Source organism: Halichoerus grypus, chromosome 2 (assembly GCF_964656455.1).
Source record: "Halichoerus grypus chromosome 2, mHalGry1.hap1.1, whole genome shotgun sequence".
Classification (NCBI taxonomy): domain Eukaryota; kingdom Metazoa; phylum Chordata; class Mammalia; order Carnivora; family Phocidae; genus Halichoerus; species Halichoerus grypus.
The window spans coordinates 41,471,897-41,491,493 of NC_135713.1; the positions used below are offsets into that span (position 1 = coordinate 41,471,897).

The 19,597-nt window shown below is 57.7% G+C and overlaps 1 protein-coding gene across 3 annotated transcripts in view; it reads right to left on the bottom strand.

The window, feature by feature from the left end:
- The window catches only part of PDGFRB (platelet derived growth factor receptor beta), a 36,390-nt gene extending 21,281 nt beyond the window's left edge, over positions 1 to 15,109 (bottom strand). Inside the window, exon 1 of one of the 3 annotated variants that reach the window (XM_036113583.2) lies at positions 14,654 to 15,109. The gene's annotated coding sequence lies outside the window, so the exon portion shown is untranslated. Of the gene's footprint in view, positions 1 to 79; positions 101 to 9,111; positions 9,228 to 14,653 lie in introns of those variants that run through there. The other 2 variants (XM_036113582.2, XM_036113584.2) reach the window with 2 other exon arrangements.
- Positions 15,110 to 19,597: the final 4,488 nt, after the last annotated feature.

Sequence of the window (19,597 nt, forward strand, 5' to 3'; positions counted from 1 at the left end):
ACTCATGCCCCAGAGTCCCCTCCCCCTGCACGGGGCTGGGCCTCAGGGTGCGTGGACCCTACTTTGGCTCTGCCTCTACCTCTCCAGTGGCCTTGGCTGAACCCAGGCCTCTCTGGGCCTTAGTTTCTCTGTATGCACAATGGGAGTGGGGGACTCGGGCTGGATGGTGTCCAGGGGCCCGCCAGCTCCAACAGCCAGTCCTCCGGGTGACAGTTTCAATACCAGGCTCTTATCTGCCAGGACAAATATTTGGGAAAGCGTGATGAAAGGCCTGGGGGAGCAGGAGGGGGAAAGCCAGAACCCAGAGAACTCCCACAGGCTCCAAAAGCACAACAGGAAGTGGAGGCGGCTGTGGGAAGGGAAGCGGGGGAGTCAGGACTGCGGAATGTGGGGGGGCACCCCCATGCTTGGGCCCCCTTTACGCAGCCCCAAGCAGCACAGGGAGGCCTAGGGGAGAGGGGCCAGGGGCTGAGCCCAGGGGAAGCCCCACTGCATGGCAAGGCTTCAAAGGTCCTTGGAGACTACTGAGTCCAAGTCCCCCCACCCCCACCCCCAGGGTCCAGACAGGGAAACCAAGGCTCTGGATGGGATAGAAGTTTGCGCAGGATGACACAGCAGAGCTTGTTGAGGAGGGAGACAAAGAGACCCGGAATGATAGAGGCAGAGAGAGACAGACACAGAGACCGAGAGGGAGGAAGCACACAGTGAAGGCAGCAGCAGGAGACCGAAGCAGGGACACAGGGAGACGGATTGAATTAGGTGGGTCTCTGCTCCATCCCTGCCCTTGGCAGCGCCATCTGAGGATCCCAGATAAGCACCAATAGCCGAGCTGGCAGGGGTCTGCCTGCAGCATCGATAGGAAGGAGGCCAGAGGCGGACAGGGGTAGGAAGTGAGCACGTGACCAGGCACAGGGAGCCTCCCGAGCTGCGGGTCTGCTGACTTCCCTGAGAGGCTGCCCAGCCGGCCCGGCTCCTCAGGCCACGCCCAGACGGCCCCCACTCCGCTCCCCATCCCGGCCCTTTACTTTCCAAGCCAGGGCTGGGCTCCGGGTCTGAGCCCCACTGGGGCTGCCTCCTGTGTCCTCAGTCTCCAGCTCTCAAAATGGGATGACGGGGAGTGTGCCACTCACGCTGGGGCTGCATTTCCACCTACTGCTGGGCCCCGGGCTCAGCTCTGCCCAGCACCCCAAGAAGCTCTGTGAGCAATTCTGCTCTGCCCTTCCTCCTTCTCCCCGTCCCTTCGGGCCGGCCTGCCTGAGGGTCTCTTCATTCCCCCGCCCCCTTCCTCTCTCTCAACTGTTCCAGACCCGAAGCCCCGCCCTTCCACAGCACTCCCACTCCCATCCCTCCCGCCCCAGCCCCTCCAGCTGGATGCCAGTCTTGCGCCAGCAGGAGGGAGCAGTGCCGAGGCAGAACCAGCAGCCCCCACAGAGGCCCATCTGCCCCTCGGTGGGTGCCCCTCTGGCTCCCCCGTTCCTGCCTGAGGTCTCAGCCAAAGAAAATCATTAGCAGCCAAGGCTGGGGGAGGGGGTCATTTCAGCCTCCCTGCCCCTCCCCTCCCAGCCTCCCTGGCTGGCCACACTGTTTATTATTCTAAAGGAGGAATTTGGTCGGCTGGCCTGGAGATGGGAGGTCACTGCAACCAGGGCTGGCCTGGCTCTGGAAGGCTGGGCCTTGCAGGCTGGGCCCCCAGCTCCCCTGACCCTGGCTCCTCTCCTGCTGGGCCTGGGGCTGAGGGCAGCTCAGAGTCTCAGACTCTGAGCGAGGAGAGGCCGTCTTGAACAGGCAGCAGCCCAGAGAGGGACAGAATCGTGGCCTAGTCACACAGCGAAAAGGCAGAATCAGGCTAGGGAGAGGATAGGCTGGGCAGAAGAGCTCAGGGTGAGTGTAGATGCCCCAGGGATCTTGGACTGACTTCTCGCTCTAGGAAATGAGCATTTTGGCTCCAGTCACAAGGGACCTCAGACTCACCGTGAGACTCAGCGTGTCTCCCACCTTCTCTGGGACTCAGTTTCTCCCCATGAATACAGGGAGAGGTTTGGATAGGGCAACTCAAAGAGCTACCCCTGTTCTAAAACTGTGTTTTTGACTGGCCAGAGAGAAGGTTCTGGTCACTGTTATTCCTGCTGGGGTGGTTTAGGGAGGTGAGGGCCGATGAGAAGGAGGGGGCTACATTACTGAGGCTGGAGTCATTTGATAATCCATAACCCGTCTCATTCAACAGATTGAATTTCCTTGACCATTTGGTCACAGACATGCTGTGCGGACTTTGACAAATTGTTTCCCTCTCTGGGCCTCACTTTTCCTATCTCTACAATTAGGAGTTAGCCAGTCTTTCAGGGGACTTTGAGACAAACAGGTGATATGGAAACACGGGAGGCGGCAAGAGAAAGGGGGGTGTGGACAACAGGAGGACTGGGAAGAACAAGAGTAGAGTTTGGGGGAACCCAGACCTAAACTCCCGGGGCCATCTTAGATGACTCCCTGATACCCCCAGTTATTTACCCCATGCCTATGGACCTCTGTGCTTCTCAGAGGCTGCTGTGGTGCCAGCCAACCCCAGAGAGGCCCAAGCAGCTACTTCAGAGGTTGTGGGCTTGCCTCTGACAACTTCCCCTTCTTCAGGGGGAGGGCTGCCCTCCAGGGAGGAGTCACCTGGGACAAGGCAGATGTCACAGTCAGGATGCAGGCACCCTCCTACCTGCCATACTCTCCTGCCTGGGGAGGCCCCTGAAGCAGACAGAGGGAGGGGACTCTCAGGGATCCCCCCTTTGCCCATGAGGAGAGTGCTGAGTGCCAGGAAGACCTCATGATTCCTCTTATTTTGGCCAGGTTGGGGGTGGGGGGACAGGGGTCCAAAGATGGAGTCATTGCCCCCCTCCTCATAGTGAATCAGAAGGACCCGCTTGGGGGAGCAGAATGTGGACCCCAAGTCCGGGGAGCAGGCATGCTTGGGGAATCATTCTGAGCCCAGCCTTCCATCTTTCCAGATCCTATGAGTCTCCACTTCTTTCCCACCACCTAAATCTAAATAAATCCAGTCCCTCTTGGCCACATCCGCCAGCAGCAGCTTCCCTCCCTCGGGGTCCCGAGACTCCCACGACACAAGGAGGCCAGCGAGGAGGGCCTCCGTGGCTGCCGGGGAGGGAGGCTTGCACACGGCGAGCATGTGCACACACGCCACAGAGCCCTGCCTACGCGCTCACTCACACGCTGCTCGGAAACACACCCGTGTGCACCGGGCCATGTGTGTGCCCAGCCCTCACGCAGGCACTGCACACGTGCGTGCCCACACCAAACCCACGTGCACACGGCTCCCCAGCGCCCGGCACAGACTGCTGCCTGCGCGCTCTCCCACACGCCCGGGGCGGGGCGCACGCGGGCCACACAGCCCATGTGTACCCAGCCCCGGCCAAGCTGTGCACGTGCGGGATGCTGTGGGCACACAGGCCCCAGCGCAGCCGAACACACGCCACGACACCCAACAAGCCCGTGCTCCTCAGCCAACTCGCTGAGGTAGAGACCAGGCTCAGGCCTGTTCTAGATGGGGAAATTGAGGCAGCGATCACTTAGGGAACTTGCCTAGGAATGCAGAGCAGAGACTGAACCTCGGCAGAGTGCTCTGTCCCAGCCCGTGCCACCGCCTTCTGTGTCTGGGCTGGGGACAGGGCGGTGGGGATCGGCAGAGACAGACGGCATCGAGATTGGTTTAGCTGAGAGGTGACGGGACTTGGTGATAGATGCTGGGGAAGGGGGGGCTGGAGTGAGGGGCAGCTTGTGCGAGCTCCCACTCCTGATTCTGACTTGGAATACTGGGTGGGGGGCAGGAGTGTGTGTGTGTGTGTTAGGGACACAATGTCATTTTCTGAGATGAGAATGAGGCAAAGGGGCGGGATTGAGAGCTGCCACCGAGCTGCTTTAGGGTTTGGAGGGGCTGTGGGCACCTGAGTGGACAGAGGAACCCTCCGTCTTGAGGCAGGGAATGGGCAGAAATAGCAGTGAGGTGGGGAGGGAGGAAGCCCTGCTACAGGGAGGAGGTGGGTGTTGGGGCAGGCGGTCTCGGGCCAGGGATGCTCTGAATAAACAAGATGCCAGAGGGAGGAGGAGGCCTTGCCACGGAGTCACGGGGTTAGAGTCATGAAATATCAGAGCTCCACAGCCCTCAGGGATCATCTATCTAATCCAACCCTCTTCCTGTGCCCATTGTACAGGTGGGGAAACTGAGGCTTAGAGAAAAACAGGGACAGGTGCCAGTGTTTTGACCTAAGCAAGCCAGCCTCAGGTAGGTGGCCAATGGGGTGCTGAAGCTCACCCGACTGGGCTGCCCTGGCTCCAGCCCCAGCTCCGATGAGGCTGGTGGCTCAAGACCCAGGGTTCAGACTACATCCACTGCCCACTCTGTTTCCACAGAACACCCCCTGCCCTGCCACACATAGACCTCTATGTCAAAGTCTTTTTCCCTGTACTGTCCCACCCAGCAGGGAATGGGGACTGAGCCTCAGAGGTGGCTCACTAAGTTGTGGGCGGAAGTGGGACACTGCTGGCAGCCTCATCCTCTCTTCCATACACCCCTCGCCACTCTGCGACCCCGGGGACAAACCGGGGCAGACCCCTGACTGGGAACAAGGGGATGTGGGTTCTAGCCCCAGCTCCGTCACCCACCTATCGTGCCGTTGTGCCCCGTGCTGAGCCTTGGTCTTCCCATCTGTACACAGGGTGGGCAGGGCCGTCCTGGGTGCACTTCCAGGGCTGCCATGCTGTGGCTCTCAGGACCCTGCTCGGGAAGGCGGCTGTGCACAGTTGGAATGCTGGGGTGGGGGTGGGGTGCCAGGGAGGGGCCCTGGTCTGGATGTCATGACTCAGCTCAGAGAAGGCAGCCAGCCTTAGGCCTGGGAGTGTGTGGGGGCAAGAGGCATCTGGCGGCAGGGACTGAGTCCTCCCGGCAGCAGCTGGGGGAGCACATGAGTGAGGGCCGCACAGGCTGGACCTGGCAGAGGATGGCCGGCATGGCCTTACTCCAAGTGGGCTGAGACGTAGGTGCGCTCTTGCAGCCTGGGTGGGGGAACTTCATCCCAGGAGCCAGGGAGGACTGCAGGGTCCATTGGGTAGGGAGACAGTGGGGGGTAGAAGCCTGGGAAGGGGCTGAGGCTGTGGGGCTCCCACCTGCCACCCTCAATCCTAAGCCCCGCTCCTATCTGTTGGTGAAGGCTCAATTCTCCACCTCTACACAGTGAATCTCCCCACAAGCCTGAGGATCACATTAAGGCCAGAGAGAGAGCAACCTGGCCCAAATCACACAGCAATGCTGCTTGGTCATCCAGGCCTCACTCTGCCATGCTACTCTCGACCCAGAGGACCTTCAGGTTTCCGGGTACCTATGAGGTCCCCCAAACAAAGCAGCAGAAAACAACTAAGTTGGGGCCTGGCATGGGCTCTAGACGTTCTGGAAGTCCAAGTGGGTAGACTAAGAGTGTCAGTTCCACGGGCTGGCATTGTGATCCCCCCACCCCTGCCCCCTCCAGCACAAGCTTGGTCCCCTCTGGCTGTCCTGCCGCACCGCCCCCCTTCTGTCTTGCCATCTGCCGTCTGTTCCCTCGGCCTGTTCTCACACCGCAACCAGAGGAACCTTTCTGAAATACCTATCTGACCACGTTCTTCCCTGCACCTCTGCAGCTCCCCATTGCCCCTAGGAATGGGCCGGCTTCCTAGCTCAGCCTTGAAGAGACTAGGTGCCCCGGCCCTGCCGACAGCTCCTCATGACTGAGGAAGGGAGGTCGCTGCCCTTCCAGCTCCCCAGGGCCCAAGTGAGGCCCCCACACTCGTCACTCACTCTGTGTTTCTCTCCCCGGGAGGCCTCCCCAGGGACACAATGGAAAGAAATGACCTATTTTCTGGAAGTTCAAAATAAAACGAAACATCTGTCTGGATGCAAGCCAGGCTGATAAAGAACGGACTGCTTCGCCCCAGCCTGAGTGCCCCCCCTCCTGCCACACACCCCCTCACCCGCCAGAGTGTGTGCGCTTGGGGGTGGGGGATAACGCAGGCCCGGGGACTTGGAACAGCTCGTGGGAAAGCACTCAGTGTGTGCTTCACGGCCACTGGGGGCCCAGGGGAGGGGGCCTGGGTCCCCACACAGGCTGGGAACCGTCCTGAGAAGGAGGTCAGTGAGGGAGGGAGGCCCGCCACGTGCTCTTGTCCCCCCCACCCCCCTGCTGAGCAGACGCTTCCTGCCTTCTCTGGCGCCTCGCTGGCCTCCCTGCTCGTCCCCCATGGCTGCCCACCTCCACCCCCAGGGCTCTGCGCAGGCCCCGTGGATCCCTGGACCGGAGTCCTCTGGATCCCATCTGGACCCCCTGGAGCCCCTGCAAGATGGAACAAGGAGCTAGCAGTGCTTGAAAACAACAGGGATAAAAATAGCTCTCTCTGATTTAGTTTGTGCCACCCAATACCTGGGCTAATGACCTCAGACCCACCCACGACCTCTGGGTCGCTGCTCCCTTTCACAAATGAGGAAAGCAAGGCACAGAGTGGTTAAATCATTTGCCTGTGGTCACAGAGCTTGCCAGTGGCCGAGTCAGTGCGCAGTCCTGGGCCGACTGACCCCAGAGCACGCTGGCTCCACGCCCACGTCACAGCCTCCCTAAGGCAGGAGGTAAAGAGGACAAAACCACGCCTGGCACACAGCACAGGCTCAATCCGTGAGCCACGCCCGCTTGTCCTATCCCCTCTGCTTTCTGACCTCGCCTGTCAGTCCAGGCTCTCCTCGGAGTGGGGTGAGGCTGAAGCCGAAGAACAAGGCGGGAGCCACACCACCTTTCACAGAGCCCTACGACCTTGGGGCTGGGACGGGCCCCAAATACTCCCTACTCGTGTCTCTCCCTCCCTCTCTGCAAACCAAGGGGTTGTCCCGTCCACGGTGGCACACCTCCCATGGCCAGGGTCTCACCACCCCATCCATCACCCAGTCCGTCCTTGGACGGCTCAGGATCCTCAGAGGTCCAGCTATTCAAAAATGTTCATTACATTGGGGATTTTGTTTTGTCCTCACAAGAGTCCTGTGACAATCGTTATTTCCCTTTCACGAGGAGGAAACTGAGTCTCAGAGAGGTCTGGTAACTTGCCCAAGGTGACACAGCCAGTAAGCCATGAAGCTGGGATGCAAACTCAGGCTAGCCTGACTCCAAACCTGTCTTCTTAACCGTCACGATAGACTGCCTGTCTCCCGCCCAGAAACAGGTCTGTCCACAGGGCAACAGGACTACATGAGTTTACCCTAATGGGGTCCATACAGAATCCAGGCTCTCAAAGACCGAAGGATCCTGAGGTCAGAGTCCTAGCCTTCCCTTGCTGACGTGCACAGTGAGCAAGGGGCCTGCCCCAGCTCACCCAGTAATTTGAAAGTCAAGCTAGGGATAGAGCTCAGATCCTCTCTGCAACTTCACTGCCCAGCCTGAGCGTGAGCACATGGTGGAGGAGACGAATGTCCTTGCTGAGGACAGCCTGGGTCTGGCGGGGCCGTGCCCCAGCAGTAAATGACCTGCCCTGAGGCCTGTCCCGAGGGCCTTGGAGATGGAGCACGAGATGGAGCGTGCAGGCAGTCAGACTAGGTGTGTGGCCAGCTCTGCCACAGGCCCGCTGTGCTCGGGGTCCAGGCCTGCCCCTGCTGGGGCCCCAGCACCTCGGCAGCTGCAGAGTTCCGGGCCTCCACCATCCCTCGCTGCCCCCCAGAGCCTCATCTCCGGCCGGTGCCATGGCAACGGAGAGCCCAGGTCCTGGCAGCCAAAGGAGCCCCTGAGAGGGGTCCCAGGCTGAGGCTGGGGAGGGGGTTGCGGCAGACGCAGACAAGCAAACCTTCTGTTCCCCGGGCTGCTGCCAGCCCGGGATCAGCCCTGGGCCAGGGTGGGGGCCCCAAATAGAATGGGTTCTCAGAGCCAAGTGGGCAGGGGGCAGGCAGGCCTCAGGCCATTTGTCCTGACCCACCAGCACGTGGCCTGCCCCCACCAGCCCTGAGCCGAGGACCGCAGGCGGGCAGAGCGAGCTGGCTAACGAGAAACCCTGCCATTAATTGGAGCCAACGCAGAGCATTGAGATTCCCCTCAGAGCCCTCGGGGTGGCAGAGCCAGAGGGGAGAAAACTCCCACATTTCACTTCCCTCTCCCTTTCTCAGCGTCTGTCTCTTGCCCCTGTCTCCAGTCCTGTACCCCAATTCTCCCACGGACCGTTACTCCACTTCTCTGGGCCTCAGCTTTCCCGTCTGGAAGTCGGGGCTCATCACTGAGCTGGGGAGGCCACTGAATGAGTTCATACAAGTAAAATGCTTAGAACAGGGCCTGGCACACAGCCCTGTGCCAAGTCAGTGGCCTCGTTCTTCTTCCTGCGCTCACGGGAGAGTAAGTCACTCGCTTGCTCGCCCGGCCAGTGAGTGCACAGCCCAGGCCCCCTGGCCAGGCTTGTCAGCAAAGGGATGCCTGTGATAAACGAGATGGTGGGAAAGCCGCCTCCAGAAGGACTCCTTAGGAAGGGTAGCTGCATGTTATTGGTACTGCCAGCGGGCTCAGCTGGTGGGGTGTGGGGTGTGCCCCTAGCACAGTCAGGGATTTAAAGGCTTACCCAGGACCAGGACCCAAGTCCAGTGACTCCCAGTTCCCTGTCTGCCAACCACTTCCTTCCTGTACGTTTGCCTTAGTCCTTTCACTAGATTCCCCACAAATGAGGAAACACACCTAACCATTTTTTCAGATGCCTCCAAATTCCTAATACAGAAGTAGGCTTACAGTAGATGCTTACTAGATGCTTACACACCATAAGGGATCAAATAGCCTTGTAGGGTCAGCCCTTCTGGTCTCCAGGCCTGGGGCCTCAGCTGTCCCCTAATACCTCGGGGTTCACTAGGCTGGGGAGCTGGCATGGGCAGGCGATGGTGACTCCCTCCAGGGTGGTGATGGGATGGGCGAGGTTAGAGGGCAAGAGGGGACCCTGATGCCAGCAAACTGTGCCTGGTGCCACCCAGGGCACCAAAAGCACATGGGAGCCCCGCCAGGGTAGGGGCAGCAGTCCCGCTCTGAAGCCACTTAATCCAGGTCCAAGGTAAGTAAGTGCCAGCTCTCCTACCTCGTCACTGTGTGAGCTCTCTGACTTTAACTTCCCAAGTCCCAGTTTCCAGGAAAACGACACAAGAGACTTCCTTTTCCATTGCTGTGAGGGGTAGCGATGATGATGAAAAGCACCTGTCATGTAATAGGTGCTCAGTAAATGGCAAGTGTCATGAATATGGGATTCTTCCAGTTGGGAGGGGGCGGCCTCCAGCTCGGCCCCCAGCTCAGCCTCCAGGGTTTAGTTGGGTTCTTTGGGGGATGATGCCAGGGAAGGGTATCCCACGGTGGTTCTGTGTGGGAAGTGGGAGAGCTCAGGGCATCAGGGAAAACAGCAGGGGGAGAACTCTGACGTCAGAAATCAGGGCTCTTTAGCAAAGAGGTAGGGAAGGGCTCACGTCTGACACAGGGAAGGAAGGCAGAGGTCACTTTGGGAAAGGCTTGGGGTCCTTGGTGAGGATTTAGGCTTTGCCCTGGAGGCACCAGGAAGCCAACTGTCCAGCCAGCCAGCAGTGTGTTTCTCCATCTCTCCCCTGCATTATTTATCACTATGACACTATGCATTCAGCAGACAGACTGCAGTGAGGGAACTCATAAGGGTACAAATACAGGTAGGAGGGGGGTAGCCCACAGTCAACTGCATCAGACGTGAGCCTTTCCCTTCAAGCCCCATGCCCCGAGCCACGGCTGTGACGGGTTTGTAAAGCTGAGCCCTGCCCTATGGACTGACAATGGAATCCACCCCCATGCCCAACTGACGTTCAGCTTCAGGGGTGGAGACTCTGACCCACCAGCTGGTTCTCCTTCCCAGAAAGGAAGGCTACTGAGGCGGCAATGAGGATTTGAAACAGCCACGGAAGCCTGGCAGGGGCTATGGGCAAAGCGGGATGGAACATCTGGGGTCACTGAGCTGCCCCCTTGGCCTCTCCCTCACTTATATATATGGCCACAATGGAGAAGTGACGTGGGGAGAGCTGTGGATCCACAAAACTACCCTGAGGGGTTCCCACCCCTCATGGAAATGGCATTTCCTCTTCAGCCCAAACTCTGCCCTGTGACCTCAGCCCAGGGAGAACTGGGGCTGAGGGAGCCTCGGATGGCAGAGGTGGATAGTGAGGACACAGCACGTGCGTGGCTGGGTCCCAGGCTCGGGGCTACCACTGACCATCTGCACGACTGGACCTCTCTGCTGGAGCAGCCCTTCTCTGGACCTCAGTTTCCTACCTGTACAAGAAGGAAGTTGAACCAGGTGACCCCCAGAGGCCTTTTCATCTCTGACCTTCAAGGACTGACTCCCTGGCCCTGCTGCCCCCCCCTCCCAAGGGACGATCATTCCCATCACAGGGTGAAGATGGTACCTCTGGCAGATGAAAGGTTTCGGGCAGCTGAGACATCAAATAGCCCTGATCTGAAGCAAGGACAAGAGAAGGTATTAATGCAGCTAAAGCAATATACTTTGATTCTCAGCCTCCTGCGCTAGGCTGGGGGCAGGGTGCCCCAGAAAGCATCTGGAAGGGGGTGGTCCCTGGGGGTTCAGGAAGCCCTTTTGCCTGAAGCTCTGGGTCTGAAGTCTTGGGAGGGTCTTATGGTGGCTCCTACACTGGAAGCAACAAGTGTGTAAATTCCACACCCTCTCCCACCTGGACTCTGCATCGATTCTCTCACCTCTGGACCACATCATTTGTCCATGTACCATTGGGCCAAAGCTCTTCTTCCTCTTGAAATCAGGGCATAAGAGATTTGAAAAATTGGCATTGGAAGGGGCCTAAAGGCTCACAGCATCCACACATACACACCCCAACAGGCAAATTTTCCTACCCTCCTTCCTCTGTACCCCAGGAAAATGGGCACATGGGCTCTGCAGGAACATGTCCTCGGAGCTCCCCAAGAAACTGAGTGCATTAACGAATGGGCTGTTCTAATTGTAGAAAGTTTCTCCTCTTTATTGCAGGTTACAGTTTTCCATTAGTGATCATCGATCCTGACCTCTTTCTGTAACCGGTAAAGAAAGGGTAAGAAAAAATCCTTTCATTGTGAAGTTAAATATGCATGATGCCTGAGTACACAACAGGGCTTGTGTGGCTGCCAATCTGGGCTGGCGGGGCTTGGAATCCTGGAATTGTTTTAGGCCTGGAAGGAGCTCAGAGATCATCTTGTTCAACCTCCTGGTCTTACTGATGGGAAAACTGAGGCCCAGAGAAGGACTGACTCAGCCAGCACACAGGATGGGTTCCAGGGTCTGACGACCACCTCTGGAACTCTGAGGGGACCCCACAGCTGAGGCACATTCTCAGAGTTAATGCTGGATGCCCAGAGGTGGCCCTTGCCCTACCCAGCTTCTCGTCTAGGGCTCTGGAGTCACAAACACCCGGATGCAAACCCCAGCTCTACCACTTCCTAGCTGTGGGATCTTGGGCGACTGACTTAACCTCTCTGGGCATCTCCTCATCTGTAAAACAGAGAGAGTTTATATCTGCTCTTGGAGGTTGCTGTGATGATTATATTAGTTTGACAAATATTTATTAAGCACTTTCTGAGTGCCAGGCATATTCAAAGCCCCAAGGAACACAGCAGTGAACTTCACAGTAATGGAATGGGAGGCACAACGAAAGCACTCAGGGATGGCTGGCCCCTGTCATCTCACCCTGCCCACACTGCTTCCCAGCTGAGGGGCTATGAACTATGCCTTGGGGAGGCCCCCAGGAAGGCCTATGGAAAACAATGGAGGAAGATCTCCCCGCATTCCGAGGGCCCACTGCCTGCAGGGTTCTGAAACATGTACAAGGAAGTAAGGTGGGCACTGAGGGCATTTCAGGGCAGTCTAGGGCCCCTCTCCTTTCTTCCTCCCTCCCCACCACACTCAGCAGCCCATCCTGAGCTAAACACCAAGTCCCCTCCTCCGGGCCAGAAGGCAGCTGGTCTCAGAGCCAGACCGTGCCTGGAAGGTGGAAGTGGGACTTTAGAATACCCGTGGTGTCCCAGTCCCTTCGGTGGGCATAGCCCTTTGTGGATCCCAGACTAATTTCACTGCTGAGTCCTGTGCGGGAGGAAGGGAGTACAGCCCGCTCTTAGCCAATGACCATGAGGCCCAGCCCTGAGACAGCCCGGCAGGAGCTGCCAAGCACCCTACCTATGTTATACCCACAGAGCCTACATGCCTCCCAGCTGCTCCGAGACTGATGCCAAGAGTGACAGAGCGCCGGCCCAGGCTCACACAGCCAGCCAGGAGCCAACAGGGGTTAATGCACAGTCCTCTGATGCCCAAACCTGATGTGGTTTACCCATGGTACCCACTGCCTTCCAAATGTGGATGCTGCCCAGAAAAAGGATATGGGGACCCGAGGTTGGCCACACAGTGGACTTGAGTCGAGCCAGGGCAAACGCCCGGTCTTGACTGAATCCACGGTGTTTTCCGCTGTCCCACATCTGTGGGCAATTACAAGCCTCAGCTTTTCTTCCCATACAGGAGGGAGGGCTGCCTGATCATCACTGAAGGGAAGGTGCTGGCCAGATGGCCTCCTTCCTCACTCAGGACCAGGCTAGGCTCCGGGGGGACCTGGGAACAGGTGGGACGTGACGCTGAACTTACTGCTGCGGAAAGGGCTGGAGCCAGGAACAGCCTCTGGGGGAGGATGGAGACTCTCTCCTTTCTGACCTGGGGCTCCCTGGGTAGCAAGGGGTTATTAAGTCTTTGGTTTCAAGCAGACCTGGGCCTAAGGACCAACTCTAACTGTGTGACACTGGGAAAGTCGCATAGCCTCTCTGAGTCTTGGTTTTTCCTTGTCTGCAAAACAGGGGTAACAACAATACGGATTCCCAAGAGCTGCCGTGGGGGTTACAAGGTGCGTGGGGTCCCGGGCTCTGCACCTGGCACAGGGCAAGCGCTCCGCGGTAGTGACCAACGCGGCCCTCCATCCCCGAGCCCTGTGGACCCAGAGCCTCTTGCTCGGAGGCAGGGGAGGACTGCCTGCCTTCAGATATCTGGCTAGAGGCCTCTGTAGAGCACTCTGGGATTGCAGAGACAGGCAGGGACACTCCTCCCTGTTTGACATAGAAAAATGCAGTCTGGAGGAACAGCGTGATGTTCTGGAAGGGCACCTGAGGGAAGGGAGAGGCCTGTTCACATTTGGGAACAGAAAGTCTTCAGTGAGCCCCTCCTACCTTTCACCAGCACATTTGCTCAGTTTCACTGCCCCCTGCGCATGCTGGGGACAGAAGACAAGATGAGGGAACCTGGGGCCCAAATGATCTCTGATTGTGCACACAGAGCACAAAGAGGAAGAGAAGCCCAAGCAACCAGGCAAAGGGCATGGCAAGCACTTGGAACACTGGAAGAACCCCGGAAGGCTGCCTGGAGGAGGTGAAGTCGGGAAGGTCCTTGAAGGAAAATGGAGGCGATGAGGAAGGACGTTCTCACAGGCAGCATTGTGCATACTCCTCCTGGGAGCCCTGGGACCTGACCGGCAAGAACACAAGGCCCAAGTCTGGAGAAACGGGGCAGGGAGCTTATTATCTCCCAAAATGGGGCAGGGAGCTTATTATCTCCCCGAGCTCTGCAACTTAACTAGCACTGTGAAACAGTTTTGTAGCTGCCGTGAACCTCACGTGTAAAACCGACATAAAATCTGTCCCTGCCTCGGAGCTGCTGGTGAGTTAGTTACGTGAGATCATGCCCATAAAGCACTCCGCACGGTCCTGACATGCAGTAAGTGTCAATCAGTGGCAGGCTACTATTAGGAGTTGGGGCTTTCTATAGGGGAGAATCAAAGAAGGAATCGTGATCAGATTCATGTTTTAGGATGGAGTGAAAGCAGCGTCCGGAAGGAGGGAGGCAGCAAGGCAGCCTGAGCAGCTGCCTGGGTCCAGAGGGAAGGGCCCAGCAACCGGCTCTCCCTTCTTCACAGAGGGGCCCCCCACATCTGACGGCCGGTCCCAGGCCCCCAGCCCCACAGCCCCAGCTGCGTGACCATGATCGCTGGGCTAGGCCTGCCACAGCCCCCTTGCCTTCGCGCTTTCCCAGCCACTGGGGGTTTGGAAGGACATCTTAGGAATCTGGAAAATTTGCAAATCCATTTAAATCCCCAGAGGTTGCCTGGCGGCCGACTGGCCTAGAGCCAGACAGATTCTTAAGGATAAGGCTTGAGCCCAGAGACAGGGGCCATGGTTCTGAGGTCCCCTATCCCCTGCTAGATCCCCTTTCCATGGACCCTGCTTGCTGCCTCCCAACTCCCCTCTCAAGCTTCTTCCAGCTCTCCCCGGCCCCCTCAGGCGGTGCTATGTTTTAGAGGCCCTCAGTCTGCACCCAAAATTTTCTGAGGTTCATTTGATGAAAGCAGGGGGCAGCAGGGCTGTGGAGACCGGGGCCACCCACCCTAGAAGCAGCCTGAGCAGGAGAGGAGAGAACTGGCTCCTCCAGCCCTGATGTCGCCCACAGCCTCCCAGCCTCCTCCCATCTGGTTTTGTTAAAAATATTTTTCATTTTTTGACCTACCCAAGAAGGCACAGACTGGAGCAAGGGGACAGGACAAGGGGCTGGGGACCCCCCTTCTCCCAGCACTTACCTTGATGCTGCTGCCTTAGGGTGTGGGCACAGTCCTGAGCTCTGGGCTCTCACCCCCTCCAGGAAGTCCTCCTCACTGACCTCTCATTAACAGAAAGGCTTTGCTGGACCCCAAATGGGGCAGCGGCTGGGCAGAAGGGCAGGGAGGACAGCTGCCGTCTCCGGGAGCCTCGGGAGAATGGAGGGAGTGGGGGGCTGCAGGGGTGAGGAGTGGCCTCACTCCCAAAGCATCCTTCTGGAGGAGCCGGGCTGCCAGGAGGGGCCGCCCTGGGTCTGGCCGGCTGTGCTGCCGGGCACAGGCTGCTGCCCGGCGCCGCTGGTCAGAGGGGCCGGTTCTCTCCTTGCTGTCCTCCTCCTCTCTGCCTCCAACTTGTTCCCAGAGGGATCCTGGGTCCCAGACGGGATGGGCAGGGACTGCGGGCGCTGGCAGCCCCACGAGCTCACACCACTGTGGGCTTCCCTGCCCCCCCCCACTTTGGGGGAAAGGCTGCAGGGCCGCCTCTGATTGGCTCAGCCGGGAGAAGGGGGGCGAGGGGGCGGGGAAGGTGGACGCGTGTGTCTGTTTTCAATTTCAGTTTCTTCCCCCTTCTCTTTCTTTTCCCCCAAGTTTCTTGTTTTTCTTCCTTTTTTCCCCTCTGCTTGCTCCCTCCGTCGCCTGCTCTCTCAGGATGTGAGGGGATATTTAGAAATTCCGCAGCCCACGCCAACCGCTGAGTCACTTTTATTAAAAAGTGGCCTGACCCCACCTCCCTGATGCCTTGCCGTGGCACCTGGGGCGGACTCTCTTCTCCATGCCTCAGTTTCCCCATCTATAAAGGCAGCTCTGATCACCAGTGTGATTGATTCAGTCAACAGCCATTTATTGAACAAGCATGTTGAGCACCTACTATGTGCTAGTCACTGTGCTGGGTCTTGGGATGGGGTAGTGAGTAAGACACAGTCCCTGACTCCAGGGCTGCCCAGGCTAGTGGGAGGGACAACAATGCACAGGCAGGTCCCCAAAGAAGGGCAGGGGTGCTGAGAGTGCCTTTCACTGACACTTTTTGGTATCAAGTCACTTTTCAGAAGAAGAAACCCAAGGCGCGGGCGTGGATTGGTGCAGAGAGAGAAGGAGACCTGCCCGATGTCACCCAGTGTACTTCAGATTTCCAAACATATTCCTTCCTATCATCTCACAGCCCCTCGAGTATCAGGAAATGATTATTTCCCCATTTTATAGACAATGAAACAGAAGCCCAGAGGAGTGAACTGAGCCTCCCAAGCTCACACGGCAAGGGCAGAACTGGCGCGGATGGGGTCTCCTGAGTTACATGATGGAGCAGACACAGGTGATCTGACCCCAGCGGGAGCCCCACATTGCAGAGCAGACTGGGCCTTCTGTCCTGCCTTCTTCCTTCTTCCTGCTAATGTTCCATTGCCAGCCTCTTGCCCTCCCTTCCCTACTAGGGTCTGCCAAGGCTCCTCCAAAACCTGGTTGGACCTCTCGTGCCCTCCATTTAGTCTGCCCTCATTTCCTCAGACCAGAAGACGCCTCTAGTCACAGACTCTTGGCCCTTAGATGCCCAAGGGCATCATTTTAAAAGGGTTTAGAGAGTTGAGGTGAGTCACCCTCTGCCCTGACACTGTATGCACATGGAAACTTGAGTCCCAGAGAGGGAAAGAAAGGTGTCCCAGGTCACACAGGTAGACCCTGACTCTGCCCAGGGCTCCTTCTGTCTTGCCTGCTGCACCTCTGTCTACCCCCTTCTTCTTCTGGGCCTCACCTTGGGGCCCTGTTCACATGGCAGCAGTGTTCGCCTGAGCTGGGATTTTATGCCAACTACAATAGCATATCTTGAGGTCATTTCTTGGTCTTATCTGAGTGGGGATTTCTCAGCAGAGCATCTGGGCTGGGCCACACAGAAGGAAGAGTCCTCGGATTGGCCCTAAGCCATGGCGTGCAGGCTTTTTGATTATCAGTCAATTATCAGAGAGGGGTCCCAGCCCAGTGTGGTAGCAGTGGAATCGTAGGGGATTACAGGGGGACTCCAAAGACCGCAGGGTCAAGCGTACACTGGAATTTCTTATGCCTGAAGGCTCCATGAGTCTTTGCAACTCCTAGCATTTGTCTTGGCTATTCACCTCCAAAGCCTTGACCCAACTGCTAGGACCAGAACAGTTCTGGGGGTGGTGGGGGGTGGGGGATCAAGGAGGCATTTCAACCTCTAACCGCCCCCCCCTCCGAACAAGTCTGGGAGTGAGGAGACCCAGCTGTGGAGTTGCTGTGTTGTCTTGGACAGATACCTTCACCTCTCTGAGCCTCAGTTTCCCATCTGTACACAACAGGGTTGAACTCACTGTGCTGGAAGGCCCTTGGGATGCTCTGTTTACAAGTGTCTTAGAATTGGGCTCTGGCTAGGGAGAGGAGGCTAGTGGGCCCCAGGGCAAGGGGACAGCTGGGGGCCAGAGATGCAGCACAAAGGGGAGGGGGTGGCTGGTGGTGGCTCCCCCGGGAAGCTGGCGGCGGCTGGTTTCCGGCCAGCCCAGCCGACCGGCTGGCCCATCTGGAATCACTTAGCCCCTACCACCATTAACCCTTGGCAGGCACCAGGACTATGCTATGCCTCCTCTCAGCTGAGATGGGGCTGGGGGACGCAGAGCCACATGGAACACCACAGGGCACGCACCAAGAGCTGGACAGAAGAGGCAGAGGAGTCATGATGGACAGGGCAGATTCCAGAGCCAGAGACAGAGCTGGGTTCGAATCCCAGCTTCTGCAATGCCAAGCTGCATGATCTTGGGCAAGTCATTGAAACTCCTGAGCCTCAATTTCTTCCTCTGGCAAATGGAGCTAATTTGAGGAATGATTTGAAAGACCATTGCAATTTGTAATGCACCTAGAGGACTCAGTACAGTGTCTGGAGGTATTATTGAAATATGGAGTTGCCCTCGTTCCAGCTGCAGCCCATCGTTGTGTGCCCCTGAGCTGAGCTCTTCCTTCTCTGGGCCTCAGTTTCCCCTGTGCACAGAGGGCAGTACCCACAGAGCAGTGTAGTACTGTCAGGCTGGGGGGGATCATCACGGCCCCCAGCCCCACCATGGACAGGGCAGGCCATGAATAGCCTCCCAGTTGCCCAGATGCTGGCAGCCCGGTCCAGCCTGGGACAACGCTGACTTGGAAAAGCTGGGCTGACAGTGGGTGGACAGAGCATCCTGCCTCAGGTGGAGTGAGTGGGGTCCAGAGGGAGAATGGAGCTCTGGGCCTGGGGGTTCAGCGCCCCTCCTCCCCACTGCACAGAGGCCCACTCAAGGATCAAGAGCCTGAGCTCTGACGTTGGAAGTTCCAGCCCAGCTCTACCACTTCCTAGCTGCGTGGCCTGAACAAATTACACTACCTGAGCTCTCTGAGCCTCAGTGTTTGCAGCTGCAAAGTGGGGATCCATGTGCCTACCTCACAGAGTTGTTGAGAGGCCCACATAAGTGATGCACCCAGCGTTTTAGGCAAGGACTAGAGCAGAGCGAGGAGCCCCAGCAAAGGTAACAATTCTTAGGCACCTCCGGGAGCCTCTGTCACAGAAGTCCACCATCCGGGCTGCAGGGAAGCCAATCCAAATGCTCGTTTTATGGATCAGATGACGGAAGCCCGTGCTGGAAAGTGACTGAGCAAGGCTTCGCAATGTATAAGACCAGGACAGGAACGGAGGCTTTTTGTCTACACTCAGGCCCAAGAGGGAATCAGGCTGAACTGAACCCGCCCCCCCCAGACCCCCACCCACGCTTGTCAGAGCCGGAAGCCGCAGCTCTCAGTGGGGCAGGGGGAGGGGGGCCCGGAAAGGGCGCCTGAGTGGGAGAATTCCCAGTAGGCCAGCTCAGCACTCACTCAGGCAGGGCCAGCAGCCACCACATCTGGCTCTCCCACGCTCCCAGCGCTGCCCCCCTCCCAGGCTCCCCAGGCCTGGGGCAAGGAAGCAGCACACATGTCCCAGACATCAGCACCGTCATCTTGGAAGTCAGGGCCTGAAGAGTCCTAAGAGTGCGCCCACAGGACAGGCATGGAAACTGAGGCCCAGAGAGTGGAGAAGACTTGTCCAAAGTTAGCAGAGAGAGAAAAGTCCTGGGATGCAAGGCTCTTGACCTCTAGCGCAGTGTCCTTCCACCCTGCACACCCTGAGCAGGTGGATCCTTGTGCCTGCAGCTGACCTCTAGCAGTGACCTCTAGCGCAGTGTCCTTCCACCCTGCACACCCTGAGCAGGTGGATCCTTGTGTCTGCAGCTAAGGAGCTGGAATAGGCACACTGTGGGAACTGCCCCTTCTCCTCCTGGACACTCAGCATGGTGGCTGTCCGGTGGTGCAGAAGAACCAAGAGGGGACTTTGGGCCACATTCCTGCCCTAGATTTCTAGGACTGCTCTTACTAGGCCAAACTATAGCCAACAAAGCCTACCAGGGTCCCAGGAGATAGGGCTTTGAGACCCTGCCTGCCTTGGCCTCTCCCAGACTCCCGCTGACCTCAGGCTCGGTACCCCAGAATCAGGGGTATGCCCTGGTATGCACAGATGGCTCAGGGATCCTCAGAACAGCAGGGCCCTCAGAGGCCACATACATCCCCACCACTGGACACGCTGTGTCCCAGAGAAGGCCCAAATCTACATGAAGGCACACAGCAAATCTGGAATGGGGCCTCTGACTTGCAGGCCATGCTGTCCCTCTTACCATTTATCCATGCAATGGAAATTAATTGAGCACCTACTATGTGCCCCACCCTTATAGAGCTCACAAGTGAACACCAAGGAAAGCACAAATTAATAATATCAAATTGTGATTAGTGTGAAGAGATGAAGAATAATGGTAGGGCAGGTGGGGGCTCTTGTTTAGACAGATGAAGGCTTCTCTGTGGAAGAAATATTTCAACAGAAACCTGAGGCCACACACAACACAAAGGTGGGAACAGTGTTCTAGGCAGAGG